This window comes from Staurois parvus, unplaced genomic scaffold (genome assembly GCF_062004578.1).
Source record: "Staurois parvus isolate SC_StPar_1 unplaced genomic scaffold, SC_StPar_1.0 ptg000697l, whole genome shotgun sequence".
In the NCBI taxonomy this organism is placed as follows: Eukaryota; Metazoa; Chordata; class Amphibia; order Anura; family Ranidae; genus Staurois; species Staurois parvus.
In genome coordinates this window covers 899969-917607 of record NW_028318493.1, presented here as the reverse complement: position 1 = coordinate 917607, position 17639 = coordinate 899969, and the positions used below count along the sequence as shown (strand labels likewise).

Below are 17639 nucleotides of genomic sequence, written 5' to 3'. Positions count from 1 at the left end.
ATTCTCTAACTGCTACTTTGTCAGGACAGCTTTGTCTGTTAAAAGAAGTTGAAAAATAACAGATTTACTGGCTGGATCACCAAGTAAAATAAAAGGAAAACAACTTAAAAAAAATTAATCTAAGATTTTGTAAGTTGCAATATATTATTATTATATGTAATAATAATAATAATTATATAATACCGGGGTCTGTTCACACAAATGTCATCAGTTCCACAATGAAAACTAATTTTAAAAAATGTATGGAAATAGAATTCTTTTACATCAGTTTATACATCCATCTTCAGTATACATCCATTTTTTATCATTTTTGTTAGTTGTTGATGAAAAAAGTAATAGCTGGACAGTATATGTTTCTTGCCTAAAAACAGACTACATCAGTTTATGTCCACTAAGGATTTGTACCTGTCAGGTTTTTTTTCTGCAGACATAAATGGACTCGGATGTAAGCAGATGTAAACGGGTATATGTCTGTTTACATCTGCCCACTCATAGACGTACATTGTGCTTCAGTCTGGATCCATCAGATAAACTGACAGACGGATCCAGACTGAACTCTAGTATGAAAGGGCCCTAAAAATGACTTTTCAAATTACATTAATTTGGTAAATATTATTTAAGTTTTTGGTATTTATACCCTTTTATATTTCCTTTGCAGATTCTTAGGGCCCATTCTGACATCGGCGTCCTGGTGTGTTACATTATTGCACATGTGTTAGCGAGCATTTTTTCTGCACTCTAACATGTTCTGTGTAAAGTAGAGTTTGCAGTTGGTGCTTCGTTGCCTTTCTGTGTTGGTAACAGAACATTACTTGCTGTATTAACTAACACTGGCCTAACCTGCTCTAAAGAAACTCTTCCAAGCTGTAAATCACAGATCTATTTGGAATCTGCTTATTTGAGTCCGCCTAATGCTAGCCATACATTAGTAGATTTTTGGATGACAATATTCGTTCGAAAATTCATTGTAATGTTCAATGATTGGATGAATTATACACAGCATAAATATAATGTGTAAAAAGTGCTGCAGTAATCAAAATGAACTGTTATCAAAGTGTGCTAATTACAAACCAACATTCAGTGATCAGTGAAAATAAATAAACCAATGAAGAAAAACAACCACAATTTCAGTTGGGACGATGGGTAAAATCAACATAAAAAAAAATGCAATAATTTGCAAATCTCATAAACCCATATTTTAGTCACAATAGAAAATAGAAAACATCAAATGTTTAAACTGTGAAAATGTACCATTTTAAGAAAAAAATAAGGTCATTTTGAAATTGATGGCAGCAATATGCCTCAAAAACGTTGGGACCATATTTACAACAGTTTAGCACCCCCTCTTTTAACTTCTCATTAAACGTCTGGGAACTGAGGAAACCAGTTACTGGGGTTTTGGGGAGAAATGTTGTCCCATTCTTGCCTGAATCACTCAACAGTCAAGATGCACTAGTAGATTCTACTATGAAGCCATGCTGTTGTCATGTGATTTATCATTGTCCTGTTGAAATATGCAAGGCCTTTGATGAAAAAGACTTCATCTGGATGGGAGCATATGCTGCTCTAAAACCTGGATATATCTTTCAGCTTTGATGTTTCATTGCATTCTGTTTTTATGTAGATTTTACACAGGAATTTGGATTGTATTAAAAATGTTTAAAATTTCTCCTATAAAAAGATTGTAACAGCACTGTACAGTATAAAACTACTGGGACCTGATCCATGTACACCAGTGTATGTAGTGACATCACGACATTTAGCTCTGCCCTATGCATTTCATCATAATTGACATAATTGGGGGTTACAATCTTTTTATGTGAGTGGTTTTAGCACCTTTTAATAAATGTTATCATCGAATTTACTCTATTGAGAGTGTTTGACTTTTTTCTTTTTCTCTTGGCATGTACATGTTGGCTGGAGGGGGGTGTATACCTGTGAAAGTAATATTTATTCCCATTAGGCAGCACAGTGGTTTGAATCCCAGCCACGGCACCACCTGCCTGGAGTTTGCATGTTCTCCCTGTGCCTGCGTGGGTTTCCTCCGGGTACTCCGGTTTCCTCCCACACTCCAAAGACATGCTGGTAGGTTAATTGGATCCTGTCTAAATTGGCCCTAATATGTGTATGTATGAAGGTAAGTTAGGGACCTTAGATTGTATGCCCCTTGAGGGTTAGGGACTGATGTGAATGTGCAATATACAGTGAGGAAGTATTTGAACACCCTGCGATTTTGCAAGCTCTCCCACTTAGAAATCACGGAGGGGTCTGAAATTCACATTGTAGGTGCATTCCCACTCCGAGAGACAGAAATAAAAAAAAAAATTCAGGAAATCACATTGTATGATTTTTAAAGAATTTATTTGTCTTGCACTGCTGAACATAAGTATTTGAACACCTAAGAAACAGCAAGAATTCTGGCTCTCAAAGACCTGTTACTATGCCTTTAAAAAGTCCACCTCTACTCCACTCAATCTAACTTAGTAGCACCTGTCTGAGCTCTTTAAAGACACGTATCCACCCCACAGTCAGTCAGACGCCAACTACTACCATGGGCAAGACCAAAGAGCTGTCAAAAGACACTGGAGACAAAATTGTGGACCTGCACAAGGCTGGAAAGGGCTACAGGGCAATTGCCAAGCAGCTTGGTGAAAATAGATCAACTGTTGGAGCAATTGTTATAAAATGGAAGAGGCTAAAGACGACTGTCAGTCTCCCTCGGACTGGGGCACCATGCAAGATCTCACCTCGTGGGGTATCACTGATGATAAGAAAGGTGAGGAATCAGCCCAGAACTACAAAGGAGGAGCTGGTCAATGACATGAAGAGAGCTGGGACCACAGTTTCAAAGGTCACTGTCGGTAGAACACTACGCCGTCATGGTTTCAAATCATGCATTGCACGGAAGGTTCCCCTGCTCAAGTCATCACATGTCCAGGCCTGTCTGAAGTTTGCCAATGACCATCGGGATGATCCAGAGGAGGCATGGGAGAAAGTCGTGTGGTCAGATGAGACCAAAGTAGAACTTTTTGGTCTAAACACTTGTCGTGTTTGGAGGAAAAAGGATGAGTTGCATCCCAAGAACATCATCCCTACTGTGAAGCATGGGGGTGGTAACATCATGCTTTGGGGGTGCTTTTCTGCAAAGGGGACAGGACGACTGCACTGTATTAAGGAGAGGATGAATGGGGCCATTTATTGTGAGATTTTGAGCAACAACCTCCTACCCTCAGTCAGAGCATTGAAGATGGGTCGTGGCTGGCTCTTCCAACATGACAACGACCCGAAGCACACAGCCAGGATAACCAAGGAGTGGCTCCGTAAGAAGCATATCAAGGTTCTGGAGTGGCCTTGCCAGTCTCCAGACCTAAATCCAATAGAACATCTTTGGAGGGAGCTGAAACTCCGTGTTGCTCAGCGACAGCCCCGAAACCTGACAGATCTAGAGGAGATCTGTGTGGAGGAGTGGGCCAAAATCCCTGTTGCAGTGCAAACCTGGTCAAGAACTACAGGAAACGTCTGACCTCTGTAATTGCAAACAAAGGCTTCTGTACCAAATATTAACACTGATCTTCTCAGGTGTTCAAATACTTATGTTCAGCAGTGCAAGACAAATTAATTCTTTAAAAATCATACAATGTGATTTCTTGAATTTTTTTTTAAATTCTGTCTCTCAGAGTGGGAATGCACCTACAATGTGAATTTCAGACCCCTCCATGATTTCTAAATGGGAGAACTTGCAAAATCGCAGAGTGTTCAAATACTTCTGTTCCTCACTGTATATGTGTAAAAGCGCTGCGCAAATTGACGGCGCTATATAAGTACCTGAAATAAATAAAATTATGCGCAATATGACTTCTCTGTGATTGGGGGTCATATGTTTCTGCTAAGCCTCTTAATAGTAACACGTTGGTGGAATGGATTTTGGGAATGAAGCAGATTTAGACATTTCTTCTGGTTTTCCTTAGATGTCATATGGACTTTGGGGATTTCATTTACAGAAGTGTATGTATTTTGATTAACCCACTGGAATATACACTATATTGCCAAAAGTATTGGGATGCCTGCCTTTACACGCACATGAACTTTAATGGTATCCCAGTCTTAGTCCATAGGGTTCAATATTGAGTTGGCCCACCCTTTGCAGCTAGAACAGCTTCAACTCTTCTGGGAAGGCTGTCCACAAGGTTTAGGAGGGTGTCTATGGGAATCATCCATGTCGCTCATCCATGTCTTTATGGACCTTGCTTTGTGCACTGGTGTGCAGTCATGTTGGAACAGGAAGGGGCCATCCCCAAACTCTTCCCACAAAGTTGGGAGCATGAAATTGTCCAACATGTCTTGGTATGCTGACACCTTAAGAGTTCCCTTCACTGGAACTAAGGAGCCAAGCCCAACCCCTGAAAAACAACCCCACACCATAATCCTCCCTCCACCAAACTTTACACTTGGCATAATGCAGTCAGGCAAGTACCAATTTTTTGGTAACTGCCAAACCCAGACACGTCCATCAGATTGCCAGACAGAGAAGCGTGAGTCATCACTCCAGAGAACATGTCTCCACTGCTCTAGAGTCCAGTGGTGGCGTGCTTTACACCACTTGATGATGTAAGGCTTGGATGCAGCTGCTCAGCCATAGAAACCCATTCCATGAAGCTCTCTATGCACGGTTGTTGTGCTAATTTGAAGGCCACACGAAGTTTGGAGGTCTTTAGCTATTGACTCTGCAGACAGTTGGCGACTTCTGCGTATTGTGCGCTTCAGCATGCACTGACCACCCTCTGTCATTTTACGTGGTGGCTGAGTTGCTGCTGTTCCCGCTTTGTTATAATACCACTAACAGTTGACCGTGGAATATTTAGTAGTAAGGAAATGTCTCGGATGGACTTATTGCACAGGTGACAACCTATCACAGTACCACGCTTGGAGTCACTGAGCTCCTGAGAGCGACCCATTCTTTCACAAATGTTTGTAGAAGCAGTCTGCATGCCTAGGTGATGATTTTATACACCTGTGTCCATGGAGGTGATTGGAACACCTGAATCTAATGATTTGTAGGGGGAGCAATACTTTTGGCAATATAGTGTATGTGTGCTGGGCTATTTCTCATTTTTATTCATTGATTTATTTGTTTTCATTGATCACTAAATGTTGGTTTGTAATAAATATACTTCTTGTATAGGTTAATTTTTATTAACGCAGCACATTTTAGACATAACACACATATCATGTGTTGCAGTAACACACAATACCACACTGCAGCAGAAAGGTATGGTTTGACCTTTAGTGAATATGAGCAAATGAATACAAAGATATTTACTAAATGAGTAACATTTGGAATTAATGGGGTCCCTTTAGGTTCAGCATTAGAGACATATATGTCCTTTTTACATTTTCTGCAAATTTGTACCTTTATTACCCCATATTCACATTCATTATTTGGAATCTGTGCTGACTGATGGTGTAAAGAGTACGGGGTCCCTTCTGCAGACCGTCATCTCTCATCTTTATTTACTGGCATCTCTTAGTACATATTATTTCCACCTCCGCAGTCAGTTTTTCCTCCTTCTCTGACAACTGAAAAACAATTGTCTGAGATCTCTGGGTAGTGGCATTCTGTCTGCAAGGGAGACGTTCGGGTGGGAAGTGTTTTGTTTTCTCTCTCTCCAAGGAGGAAATTACTTTTCTCCATCACCCCAGTTGCTCTAGATGTGACCGCAGCGGTCCCTCTTTTCTCATTGGCACGCAGGCGGCGGTGTCTGATGTGCGCAAATTATATTTGCTGACAGTGATTGAGAGTGAAAGGGAGCTCTGTACCGCTGAAGACAGCTGCACCATCTAACTAGCCTGCGTGTTGTGCGTCGTCATGGCCCTCATCATCGGACCTTCACTGGGCCTCTGGCTGGATTGATATTTATCAGCTGATTGCCTTCACTTTTTTTGGTGTTTCTGTATTTTCCAGGAGAAAATGAGACCCTGCAGGATGGTTAACTTAATATTCTTCAAATGATGACGTGTGGTTGATTTCTCTGTTCTGTTACAGACCTGTTCTCTGCGCTTCCCTGTTTCTCAGCTCCCAAGTCTGCTTAACCATGACAAATCTGGCTTTTAAAGCTTAAACATGCTAATTTGATCCATGTAGAATTCATTTTAAACATTAGGAGCCCATTCACTCCATAGTGTTGTGGAAGCTTGTCAGTGGGACGTCACCTCAACGTGCCCTCCTAATGAAGAAAATGGTGCAATCGCAATATTTAGCCTGTTGTAGGGTAGGCAGCCCATTCAAATTAATGGGCTGACGTTACATGGCACACATGAATACTTGACATAACCTGCGTATGTTTAACACACCACAATGCACTACAAGTGATATGAATGAACTCTTAGGCACAAATGGGAATTCATGTTAACGTCGGTGCTTTAACATACCAAAACAGTGTGAATCCTGCCTTAAAGTGGAAATAAAGCTTAACATTAACTTTTCCTAAAAATGTTTCTTCCTCCTCCTTCCTACCTATTCTGCCTATCCTGTGTAAAAAAGCTATTAATTACCCTCTGGCCCGGTCACATGATCATGCAGCTTAGGCTCCTGTGTGTCGGTGAGCGGCTGCTGCAGGGGAAAGGAGGAAGCGTCGACAGCGGCTGAAACATGGGAGCCTATGGGTGACATCACAGCTCCTAGACTTCCCAGCCATTGTTGAGAACTCCATGAAACAGGACCTCTTGACCAGGCTAGACTTGGAAAAAGGTAAGTACACAGATCTTTTTTACATTAGGTAGGCAAGATAGGTGGGGGGGGGGGGGGGCGGGGGGCAGGGGTAATATTTTTAGGGATAGTGTTGGGATTTAATTCTGCTTTAATGTTTTTTGCCAATTTTATTTGTTTGGTTGTATTTTGCAATTCCAAGGCAGATTTTGCTACTTTGAGAATCTCATTAGGGATAATAAAAAGAAGACAGGCTAAGGCGATCCTGTAAAGTTTCAAAAATTCTAAAGTCAGTCTCCTGCAATAGAAGCAGTATTATACTCACTTCCGACCTAGACCCGAAAAGGTTATTGCATCTAGGCAATCTAGCAGAGAGGAATACTCACCCTAAAGCGGTATTAAACCCAAAAGCAAAACATTTATTATATTGCCACTTACTAATTCTTAGGTGTGATGGTTGCATTAGTTTTCATTAGGCTTTTTATTCTATTATTATTATTATAATATTTATTTTCATCCTGGTGATCTGGCCAGTAAATCTGTTGTTTTTCAAAAGAACAAGCTCTCTTGCAGATGTAGCAGTTAGACAAACCGTTTACCACTGTAAGAGGTGCTTACAATGTTCAGCTTTTATTTATATAAAACCTTTAGCCCACGAGGGAAAAAAAACAGTTTGCTGCTTATAAAATGATAGCTGGAGTTCAGTGGAGGGGGGGGCGGAGGGCGGGGGGGGTTGGATACAGGTGGTATTTGGGGTAGGGTGGGGAGGGGAGTGGGTAAGCGGACACTAAAGTATCGAGTAAGAACAGGCTGGGATGCATGGTGCCCCAATGGAGTTGCATAGCGTGTTCAAACCTAAAGTAGTGATAGAACTACAGAAAACCTGTCTGGCAATTGTATTCTAACCGAAGGGTTCATAAGAAATGTGCTTTGAGCATTGTTTAGGATACCTGGGATTTTCTTCAGTACCATAGTGCCCATTATCAGTTGTTTCCATGTTTTAGTTAGCATTTTCTGGTGGCCAAAAAAGACGAAGGGTTCAAGTGTTATTTTAATAGTTAGGGAGGCTAGAGATTGGTCTATTTAGTTGGGCTTCCCAAGAGTTTGGGGTTATGTTGTAGCAAGTATGATTCTGATTAAGATATATAATTATATCTAAAGTTTTTGAGCCTTAGGGCATTGCCACCAGATGTGCATGCAGTGCCGGATGTACAAGGGGCAAAAGGAGCAAGTACCCTGGGCTACCTTGACAGAAGGAGCCCCCCTCTATCTCAAAATAATATGAAACAATATAAAAAATGATATGAAATAAAAAAATAATACTATAAAATATATAATAATTACAAATTACTTTCTTTTATTAAATGTATCTTTGGAAGTAAGATTTTGCTGGGTATCATTTGTAATAGTTTTTACTCTGGACTGGTATATTGTATCATTTTTTAAAAGGAATTTTGGCAGCTCAAGCGAACCTAACATAGATCACTTAAGGATAGGGCCCTATGACTGCATGTGTGTGCGCACACGTGACTTCAAAATTATGTGTCATGCATTTTGAAAATGTGTGATTGTCGTTGAGATTGTAAACCAACTCTTATATGAACATAAAGAGCCCGGGCCTCCCAAGGTTTAAATCTGACCCTATGTCCATGGACATACCACATACGTTGCAGCCTTAAAAGCGATTTTGTTAAGCACTAGCGAAGAACTTGGCTATATGGTCTAGAGTCATACCAATGAAATAGTACTTTGTATAAGTTTTCCTGAGCCAGCTCGTCGGTTGAGCACTTTGCTGCCAGATTTTTTCCTATTCTGGTTCTTCTAGGGTTTCTCCAAGATCCCTTCCCACTCCAACATATGGGACCAGGCAGAGATTTCAATCCCTCCTCACATTACTAGAGACAAAGTGCTTTTCTTACCCGTCTGAGCCCCCCGCTGGGGAGATTTCCCTTCTGTTTAATTAAAAGAAATGACAAATAAATTGCCTCTTACTAAACCTTTTGTTACTTAAACATAAAACTGGAAGATACAGCGCTCTCTTTCTTTTCCTCTATCCATGTACTATAGATAAAAGGCTTTGATCACTGTAACAGTTTGTACTCCGCTAACATATACATGGTATCTTTTCTTTATGAACTTATTCTCTTTTGAATTTTCGATGTATACGTTGTAATCTTGTCCTTTATATTATAAACGCCTTTGAAAATAACAAATGTTTCAAATAGGAGGAGTGCTAAAAGAAGAAAGGCCTATTTATAAAGAGACAGAACGATCGCTTTAATGCTTCTTCCTTCAAACTTTTAATTATTTTACACTTATTTATTAAAGCTTATTCGTTAGTTTAGTTTGATGATTTAACCCATTCAGTTCACCAATTTGACTTTCTGCTGTTGTCTTCTTTTTGTTTTTTTGCTCTTCACATCATCTGCTGATTAAGCCGTATTTACAAAGCGATCAAGTGGGCTTTGCTGGAAGATTTGCTAAATTAATACAACATTATTAGAGGAGGGTCCATGGGTTCCCGACTCTGATATTAAAAATGTGGGAGTTTAAATAGTGCAGAGGTTTTGGTGGGAGGTGGGGGTAGGTTGGTTGGGTTGATGGCAATTCGCTCTAAAGTGGAACAGGGGAGCGGGGGTCATCATTATGTTGGGTGGAGCATGAGTCATTATTACGTTGGACTGGTTAACCTGGATGAATAAACTGATGTGCACTATAAATGGAATAGGTGATTGTCTGTGATGAGGTGGTGGCGCTTGTGATGTCATTGCCCTTATTTGGACCATATAATTGGTGAATACCTATTGGTCTGTTCACGTAATCATTGAGCATGGGTAGGACAAGGAAGGGATACAGAATTGGACTGCTTAGGTGGGGTAAGATGGAATGGTGGGCAACCATCAGTTCTGTTAGAAATGAGGAGTGATGGGTATTCATCAATCTGGTGAGATGGGGGAATGTTGGGAAGTCATCATAAATAGGTAGTGGATCACCAATGGAATGCTGGAAATTAATGGGAAGTCCTGGGTTTACTGGGGATTAGTGGGTAGTTAAGCATCTTCTGGGAAGTGGGATGGTCATTGGTGTGGTGGGTATGAGTGTGTAGTTATTGATGTAGTGAGGGTTAGTGATTAGTTATCTTTCTGATGGGAAAGTGAGTTTTGGGTAGTCATTTTTGTGGTGGGGATCAGACAGTAGTCATTGACGCAGTGGAGATTAGTATGTATATATTGATCTGGTGTCCATTACTGGGTAATTGGTGTGCTGGGGATTAGTGGTTATTCATCCATCATTTGGTAAGTAGGATAATGGATAGTCAGTGGTGTGGTTGGGATTACTGTGTGGTCAGTGGTGTAATGGGGATTAGTGAGTAGCCATCCATCTCATGAAAAGGGGGCTTGTGGGTAGTCATTGTTGTGATGAGGATTAGTAGGTAGTGGTTGATCTTGTGTGGATTAGTGGGTAGTTGTTGATCTTGTGTGGATTAGTGGGTAGTCGGTGTGTGTGTGGTGGGATCTGTATTACAGTGAACAATCCCACACTTAGTAAGTCTTATTATCCAATGGTGCTTGTTTATGGTGGAAGACTCTTCTTGAAGACTAATGAGCTGTATTGGCATCCGGTGTATATTCTCCTCTACACATAATCCACACTGATTTACAATCACAGCTCACATCTCCCTCCTCATGAATATGCATCTATTTTAGTATATTATCCTGTCCACTGCTGGCCTGTACTGTTGTAATTCCTTTACTAAGTAATTGAAATTTGTACAGTGCTGTGTTTAACACTCCCTATATAAGGGGTGCTCAACCCAGGACAGGAATTTCAGGTGCTGTGTTTTGTTGGAACCTGTACTGCGCCAAATCACTGAAAATTGTTCAGATCTTTTTATAGTAGAGTATAGTTTCTGTAAAGGGGCCACCTGATGACATCCAGACTTGATGTAACTTGGTGTTCTTAACCGCTTTAGCGCCGCCCCATAGCAGAAATACTGCTACAGGGCGGTAGTTGTAAGTAAAATCATGTATATATACAGGATTTTGCATTTCTGGGTAGGTGGCACGTGCCCTACCTGCGCCGCCATTCGTGGCCCTGGCTGTCAATCACTGGCTCCCAACCGGTAATTGCCAAGCATCTCCAACGGGGTGAGAACTGTTAGTAAACAAAACAGTTCTCTCCCCTGTCAGCTCCTGCACACTGCTTTGCATGGCTGTGCTACGCACAGCCATGCAAAGCTGTGTGCCTACAGTGAAGCACTAACACAGCACACTTAGTAAAACGGTACACAGTTAACCCTTTGATCGCCCCACATGTTAACCCTTTCCTGCCCAGTGCTATTCGTGCAGTGTCAATGCTTTTTATTAGCACTGATCACTGTAATGGTGTCACTGGGAATGTCAGTGGCATCAAGTCAGTTCCCCCCAGTGTCAGCATGTCCGCTGCAGTCCTGCTATAAGTCGCTGATCGCCACCATTACTAGTAAAAGATTTTTTAAAAATCCCAGTATATATCAGTCATTTGTAAACGCTATAACTTTCACGTAAACCAATTAATTTACACGTATTGGGATTTTTTTTTTTAGCAAAGACATGAAGAAGAATACATTTTGGCCTACATTTATGACAAAATTTGATTTTTTACGTTTTTTTACTGGACATGTTTACTAGCAAAAAGTCAAAATTATTGTTTTTTTCCAAAAATTTTTTTTTATACTGCAAAAAATAAGAACCGCACAGGCGATCAAATACCACCGAAATAAAGCTCTCTTCGTGGTAAACAAAGGAGTAAATTTCATTTGGGTGCAGTGTTGAATGACCACACAATTGTCAGTTAAGGTAACACAGCGCCATACCGCAAAAAATGGCCTGGTCAGGAAGGGGGGTAAGGAGGGCAAGTGGTTAATTAACTGATGGGGATCTGTAACTTTTCAGAGATATTTCGGTAATCTCCTGAAATGAGAAAAGACTAAGGTTGCATGCATGAACAGGGAAGTTTCCATTGTATTGTGGGAGTGTGTATTAATATATACCTCCATAATATAACGGTGTGTGAAGAGTCAGTCTGGGGCAGGGTGTTCATAGAGGGCAGGTACTTCCCATTCAGCCCTGCTTATCAACCAGCTGAAGGGGAAGTACCTGGCTTCTACAACTACCCCCTATTGACCCTGCCGCAGGCTGACTCTCCACAGAGGGTAGAAACTTCTAATTCCTAGGTATGAATCCATGAACATGCCTCTGGGATTGGTATCTATACAATGCTGCGGATTATGTCAGAGCTATATAAACATATACAGTAATAATAGTGTGGGACATTAAAGTATAAGCCTCTCTGGTGCAGAGACTGATGTGATTAACTCAGTGTTTTCTGTACAGCACTATATACAGGTATAATAATAATGGTGTGTTATTGTGCTGGGGACATTAGAGTGTGAGCTCCTGTGGTACATAGACTGATGTGACTGGCTCAAAACAGCACTCAAATATGCCATTGCAATATTGAACATAAAAACCTGTGGCTGGAGATTTAGCACATATGAAAAAAAAAGTAAACACACACACACACACACACACACACACACACACACACACACACACACACACACACACACACACACACACACACACACACACACACACACACACACACACACACACACACACACACACACACACACACACACACACACACACACACACACACACACACACACACACACACACACACACACACACACACACACACACACACACACACACACACACACACACACACACACTGGTAGGTTAATTGGCTCCAGTCTAAATTGGCCTTAATATATGTATATACACTCACCAGCCACTTTATGAGGTACACCTTGCTAGTTCCAGGTTAGACCCCCTTTTGCTTCAGAACTGCCTTAATTCGTGGAATAGATTCAGCAAGGTGTTGGAAATATTGCTCAGAGATTTTAGTCCATATTGACATGATATCATCACGCAGTTTCTGCAGATTTGTTGGCTGCACATCCATGACGCAACTCTCCCGTTCCACCACATACCAAACGTCTTCTATTGGATTGAGATCTGGTGACTGTGGAGGCCATTGGAGTACAGTGAACTCATGATCATGTTCAAGAAACCAGTCAGATGATTTGATCTTTGTGACATGGTGCTTTATCCTGCTGGAAGGAGCCATCAGAAGATGGGGACACTGGAGTCATAAAGGGATGGACATGGTGAGCAACAATACTCAGGTAGGGTAGACCGTGGCGTTTAAACGATGTTCACTTTGTACTAAGGGGCCCAAAATGTGCCAAGAAAATCTCCCCCACACCATTACACCACCAGCCTGAACCATTGATACAAGGCAGGATAGATCCAAGCTTTCATGTTGTTTATGCCAAATTCTGACCTTACCATCTGAGCGTCGCAGCTGAAATCGAGACTCATCAGACCAGGCAACATTTTTCCAATTTTGGTGAGGTTGTGCGAATTGTAGCCTCCGTTTCCTGTTCTTAGCTGACAGGAGTGGCACCCGGTGAGGTCTTCTGCTGCTGTAGCCCATCTGCTTTAACGTTCGATGTGTTGTGCATTCAGAGATGGCATTCTGCATACCTTGGGTATAACAAGTGGTTATTTGAGTTACTGTTGCCTTTATATCATCTCAACCAGTCTGCCCATTCTCCTCTGACCTCTGACATCAACAAGGCATTTTCATCCACACAACTGCCGCTCACTGGATATTTTCTCTTTTTCGGACCATTCTCTGTAAACCCTAGAGATGATTGTGCATGAAAATCCCAGTATATTAGCAGTTTTTGAAATACTCAGACCAGCCCGTCTGGCACTAATATCCATGCCATGTTCAAAGTCACTTAAATCTCCTCTCTTCCCCATTCTGACGTTTGGTTTGAACTTCAGCAAGTTGTCTTCATCACATCTAGATGCCTAAATGCTTTGAGTTGCTGCCATGTGATTGGCTGATTAGCAATTTGTGTTACCAAGCAATTAAACAGGTACAGTATACCTAATAAAGTGGCCGGTGAGTGTATGTGAGTGTATGTGAGTTGGAGACCTTTTTATTGTGTGTTACTTGAGGACAGGGACTGATGTGATTGTACAATACATATGTGAAACGCTGTGTAAATTGTCAGCGCTATCTAAGTACCTGTAATAAGTAAATAAAACACACACACATACAAAACATCACATATTTGTTCAGCAACCGAAAAGACTTGCACTGCATATTATTACAAACTTACTCCAAGATAAAGTTCCGCAATGATTTTCCGCAGCTGTAGGTCAGCCCAGACTGAACACTGTGGACGGATGTCATTATCGGAGGATGGGGTCATATTAGGAAAGGTTTAACATTTCATCCATTTTACATTTAGATGGGTTTGTGTTGGTGACATTACAGTATAATCCGCAGCAGTGGACGTGTCGTAGATCTCCGCTGATCCATCTCTTCACTGTATCGGAACACGGTGGAAGAGTGACAGAACATTCTATTGACTGATCTCTAATCCTCGGAGGAGAAAGTTCTGAGAGTGATATTTCAGCGCTCACATCAGTGTACAATCTGCCCTTTACATCGTCTTGGCGCTCCAGAGGATGAGCCCAGGGGATCATGGGTAATAAAGTGTGATGGTATGGGTGCTAAGGGTGAGGTTGTCTCTGTTATCAATCTTCCTTCTCCTATAGCCTCCTAAGTCACTTTACTGTAAAATGTGGCAAACACATACCATATCGGGCCAAGTGGAGAAAGAGTATTTGGCCATTGAAGCCATTTCCTCTTCTGTGCACTGTATGTTCTTGTTGACCTTTGCTAGGGATACGGGACTGTGAATGAACCCTTCCTAGAGCTCTGCTCCACCATGCTTTTGAAGCACTATCAGGCGCTGCCAGCCAAAGATCAGACCAACATCTGAACAATTGTCTCCGATGGATTGGGGTCCTATTGATTACCAGCCAGAGGTTTGGGTCCCACATTGGGGACACTGAGAGTGTCAGCAGTTCCCACAAAGAGTTTGGGGTTTTACTTCATGATACTCCTATGTCTTCTCTGTACAACACTGTGGAATATGTCAGAGCTATGTAAATGGATAATAATAATAGTGTGTGACTGTGGTGGGATGTTAGAGTGTAAGCTCCTTTGGTACGGAGACTAATGGGACTGGCTCAGTATTCTCTGTACAGCACTGTGATGTCAGTTATAAATGTATAATAATAATAATAGTGTGTCACTGTGGGGGGACATTAGAGCGTAAGCTCATCTGGTCCAGAGACTAATTTCAATGATTCAGTTTTCTCCTTACAACATTGCGCAATATGTCAGAGCTATATAGATGTGTGATAATAATAGTATGCTATTGTGGGGGGGGAACATTAGAGTGTAAGCTCCTCTGGTGCAGAGACCGATGTGACTGGCTCATTTGTTCTTTGTACAGCACTATGGAATATGTCAGAGCTATATATAGGTCTAATAAAGGTACGTGACTGTGGGAGACATTAGATTGTAAGCTCCTGTGGTGCAGACTAATGTGACTGGCTTATTGTTCTTTGTACAGCACTGTGGAATATGTCAGCGCTATATAAATGTCTAATAAAAGTACATGACTGTGGGGGGACATTAGAGTGTAAGCTCTTGTGGTGCAGAGACTGATGTGACTGGCTCAGTGTTCTTCGTACAGCACTGTGGAATAAGTCAGAGCTATAAAAATATATAATAATAGTGTGTGACTGTGAGGGGACATTAGATTGTAAGCTCCTCTGATGTAGGGACTGACATCAACAATCTAGCTTATTGCATATCTGCCTCCATAGGGGGAGTTTTACTAGAACTGGAGCACTCAGAATCTGGTGCAGCTCTGCCTGGTAGCCAATCAGCTTCTAACTTCAGCTTGTTCAATTAAGCTTTGGCAGTACATCCTGGGAGCTGATTGGTTTCTATGCAGAGCTGCACCAGATTTTGCACTCTCCAGCTTTACCCTAGGTTCACATCTGTGTGGGTGGTGCCGTTGCGGATCCGCACGAAAATCCGTGCAGCCGCACCACCCGCATAGAGAAATGTGGACCCGCGGGCAGGTGCCATTAGTTCTAATGGCACGCCACCCGCACTAGAAAACGCAACTGTACTGGGATACGAGGTTCCCGTGCAGGCTGCATTTTCCAAAGAAGTGGAGCAATGACTTTCCCTGCGTGTCATGGGCACGGGAGTCCATTCAAATGAATGGGCTCTCGTACCTGTACAAAACGCGGTCCACACGGCCGCATAGATGTGAACCGGGGGTTAGGCTGCTTTCACACTGATCCATTTTTCTTCCATTTGTACACTAAATAAAGCAAAATAAAAATGTGTGACCATGTATTCCTATGGAATTCTTCAAACTGATCCATTGCGGGTCAGGTGCATTTTTAAAAAATCCTGCTTGCTGCATGTTTGGTGCGGTTAAAAAAAAATGCATCAAAAATGCACCTCCCTATTGAAATTAATGGAAAATGCATCAAAAATGCACCTCCCTATTGAAATTAATGGAAAATGCATCAAAAATGCCCCCCGTGGTGCATTTTTTGTGCGTTTTTGAGTCCTGTAAAAATGTGGCAAAAACGTCAATATGTTTTTGCTAGGATCAGTATGAAAAAAGTCTTCGTAAATAACCCCCATAATGTTGGCAAGACAGGTGCACTTTGTAGCCTTGATTGATAAAGCCACTCACGGAATGGCCGGCCCCTCCTCCGCATAGCGCGGAGACAGTAATGAGCTCTGTAGCTGCTCACTTGCTAAATTGTTGCTGACACTAAACTGACACAATGCCCTTGGTGCTCGCAGTGTTTGCTCAGCGCAGAGAGCGCCGATGCTTTGTGTTGGTAACAGGGAAGAAACACCTTCATTTAGTTGGGTAAAGAGATCATAAATAGCCGGGAAGTGAGCGTGTGCGCTGCGGCTGCTTAATTGTCTTGCTAACAAACCCCGGTAATTGGCAGAATAACCTTGACACATGTGCCGTTCTCCCTCCCGCAACGTCTGCATTCCTACACAGCCAGATGAACCCGAGCGCCTGTGTGTGATTGTGTAAATTCTTTATTTAGGAAGTGTGAGAATTATGATAATAGAAGAGGGAATGGAAATGTTAAAGAGAACGCAGCGTTCGGAGACATAAAAGAGGACCTGTCATTATCCTTCTAATGACACAATCCTTATGCATGGCCTCTCTAAAAGCAGCGTCATCCATCAGCAGGCGGTCTTTTGTGCATTTTCTCTCATGTCATCAGGTAGCGGAGACGCGGCCCAGCTGTGCCCAGTGCACCAGACTCAGGGTAGCCATGAAATGGGCTTTTTTTTGGTATCCTGTTAAGAGAATTGATGAGTCGGAGGTCCCTGAGGGAGGGGATTGGAACTGGGAATAGAGACTTCTCATGTTTGTAACTGAGCTGGCTATGTCTCCCCTTATTCCTGGATGGGGATTTCACACAAATGGAGACCTTCATTCAGCACATGACAGGAGGAGCAGGTGGGGAGCCAGTGCAGGCGCAGAGAGATGGATGGGGCCCAGAGGAATGGTGTTCTGGGTATTTTGACTTGGAAGGTTTATGTTCATTGTTGTTGGCGGAGATTCTAAGAGATACTGGGAAATAGTGGGAAAATGTGTAAAGACAGAGATTAGCGTAGATACTGTAGATAGATAAACAGTTTATTAATCCAAGAAAACAGCACTGTAAGAGTATGGTGGAATAATATTCACATCCCAAGGAGGTGTAACTTTTATTGGTGTATGGCAAGATCATAAATGAATACCATAGAAAAGTGGCGCTTCACATAAAAAAACTTGACATCTAAAACTTGATGTGTAAAGTACAATGATATAAAATAAAGTCACCACACTGTAATGGTAAACTAAATATACTAGTGCTTAATATTCCCCCCAAAAAATATAAGTGCCAAGTGCTAA

General features: G+C 41.8%; 1 protein-coding gene across 2 annotated transcripts in view; it reads left to right on the top strand.

Annotated features, from left to right (window-relative positions):
* The window catches only part of ATRNL1 (attractin like 1), an 857293-nt gene that overhangs the window by 682040 nt on the left and 157614 nt on the right, over positions 1-17639 (top strand). The gene's annotated exons all lie outside the window — the stretch shown is intronic.